Raw genomic sequence first — 2,500 nt, 5'->3', positions numbered from 1 at the left:
CAATCATATTATGCATGCATGCTAATTTGGAATATAATTTTATGCTAAAGTAAGCAACTCACGCAATCTAATTACGCTTAATGCTTTATCAAAATGATTTTAACCGTATGCTCACGAATTTCATCTGCTAAATTTCGTTGGAGCGTGTAGCTAGATCTTTGACAAAGAGTCGTAATGATTTATTTAAAACTTCATTAAATCAAATAATCATTTCATTTCTATATGAATTTATTTATTAAAATCGGGTTTCCCTCAAACCAAGTGGTATAATAATATCTACTCTTGTAAAGGCATTTGGCTTGCCAGTCTTCTCATTGTCTATAATAGCCTTCAACAGTCGTGACGCCACTTCCCTCATAATGACGCATAGTAACTTAGCAACTGGTTCTAAACTATCGGAACAATGGCGGACGACCTTATGAAATACTTCTCCAACGAGCATAAAAGCGTGTCCAGAGGAGAAAAACATTATAAATCTGATCATCATTTTGACTTTTATACATTCTGATTACATGACATGTGAAAATGTTCTAGCCAGCATGGAGAATAAAAAGTACCGAATTTCTTTGTTTAGAACCAAGCTACTGGTTGCTGGGCGACGTGACATCAGACTATTGAGTCCTATTCTATTGAAAACTACATAATGCAGTTGACAAAAGGCGATGAAAACGAAAGCAAGAGACAATAACAAGTGAAATGAGCCGGGTTCATTTAGGCCGATCTCAGTCCGGAATTTTCTTACAGACATCCGGAGTCTTAGGTCAGTTGATCTCAGTTATTTTTTTTTTCCATTTTACAATTGACTGGACAAAACATGGGTAATAATTGATTGAATTTTATATTAAAAAAAAGAGACGTGAGTTAAGTTTTCATGCTTTGTTGAGAATTATTAATGCAACTTCTTGAAGTGGCATGGCAAGAACAAAAATTCCACAGCTCTGTCTCCTTGTATCTGTAAAATCACTTTTAGTATCTTGGTTACCCTGACATAATACCGTTTTGTGACAATGGATTGCATATTGTCATCTTGAATAAAAAACTAAGAATGTTTACTCCGAAACTATCTATTATCAATCGAATGTCTCTCATCCTTGAAAAATGACCAAGATTTGAAAAAAAGTGTGTATGAAATGGTGCTAGACGCAGCAGAGAGAAAATTACAAAAAAAAAAAAAAAAACAAAAAAACCCCAAATAAATAAACAACAACAAAAAAAAAAGCAAAAACAAATAAAAACAAAAAAAAAAACCCCAAAAAACAAAAACAAAAAAACAACAACCCCCCCCCAAAAAAAAAAAACAAACAAACAAAAAAACAACAAACTAACAAACAAAAAACAAAACAAAAACAAACAACAAAACAATCATACCCTAAAAAAATCCGCCTGCCTCAACAGAGGATCGAACCTCAGACCGCCTGATAACCGGTCAGACGTGTTACCGTTATATCACATAGGTTAGCAAATAGTGCTTTGTCTACCACTGTCTCAAGAACACCTTTTTCACATCGTTATATTACATCAGTGCCTGCTCCCTGAGATGTTTGTTTGAAAAAATGCCGCACAGTTAGTGTGAAAATCTTGAAATTAAACAAATAAATGTCCAATATTTGATAGAAAAATTCATATAAGTTTCATGGCAGAATTAGTGATACAATTTTCTGATAATTCCACGAACCACAGAAAACGTTCAAATCGAGGTGTTCAAATTCAATAAGAATTCCTAGCTTTCCTTGCAAAGATCGATCACCGCCACAAGACCAAAACAAAACTATAAAATGAATCCTCTATCGCAGACTTGTTCCAACAGCACACACTCATGCCAATATATAATATATATATATAATATATATATATATATATATATATATATATATATATATAATATACTAGTGTGTGTGTTTGTGTGTGTGTGTGTGTGTGTGTGTGTGTGTGCGTGGTTGAAGAAGAAGAATACCAGTATTATACCCGCCATTCTCTTGTATATTATAAAAGGAAATATCATTCCATAAAAATCTCAAGTGAAACGTCTGAATGAAAAGAAATGGAGAGGATTGAGAAATGGACAAATATGAAGACTTTAACCAGTTAAATGCCGAACTCTGGAGAAAAACCAACTCGTCTTTAACAATTTGACCAGAAAACTCGTCCTTCAAATATCGATCGATTTTAATATGACCCTAATCTTGTTTAAAGCGCCCAAATCAATGTACTTCACAAAGTCCGAGGTTTGTGAATTTTTGACAAGACGAGGGTCATTTAAATCGATTGATATTTGAAGAACGCGTTTTCTGGCAAAATTTTTTAATACGTGCTTTTCAAAAGTATGGCAGTTAACTGGTTAAAGTTGAAAGGTACAGAATACCCAAAGGATTTCCTTGCTAAATTCACGCATCTAAACCTGGCATAAAATCGATAAATCAATCAATCGAATCTTATCAATACCATAGGTGAGCTCTTTAATCAATAAAATAGTATCATAAAATTATTTATTTTTTAAAAC

General features: G+C 33.1%; 1 protein-coding gene across 9 annotated transcripts in view; it reads right to left on the bottom strand.

Annotated features, from left to right (window-relative positions):
* LOC144966471 (5-hydroxytryptamine receptor 1A-like) overlaps positions 1–2,500 on the bottom strand; it is a 437,629-nt gene that overhangs the window by 65,701 nt on the left and 369,428 nt on the right. Inside the window, exon 1 of one of the 9 annotated variants that reach the window (XM_078903056.1) lies at positions 1,369–1,657. The exons of the other annotated variants lie outside the window; for them this stretch is intronic. The gene's annotated coding sequence lies outside the window, so the exon portion shown is untranslated. Of the gene's footprint in view, positions 1–1,368; positions 1,658–2,500 lie in introns of those variants that run through there. 9 annotated transcript variants of the gene reach the window in all.

The sequence above is a fragment of the Berghia stephanieae genome, chromosome 2 (assembly GCF_034508935.2).
Source record: "Berghia stephanieae isolate SIO BIC M18660-M18661 chromosome 2, UCSD_Bste_1.3, whole genome shotgun sequence".
Taxonomy (NCBI): domain Eukaryota; kingdom Metazoa; phylum Mollusca; class Gastropoda; order Nudibranchia; family Aeolidiidae; genus Berghia; species Berghia stephanieae.
This window is presented reverse-complemented; position numbering and strand designations above follow the sequence as displayed.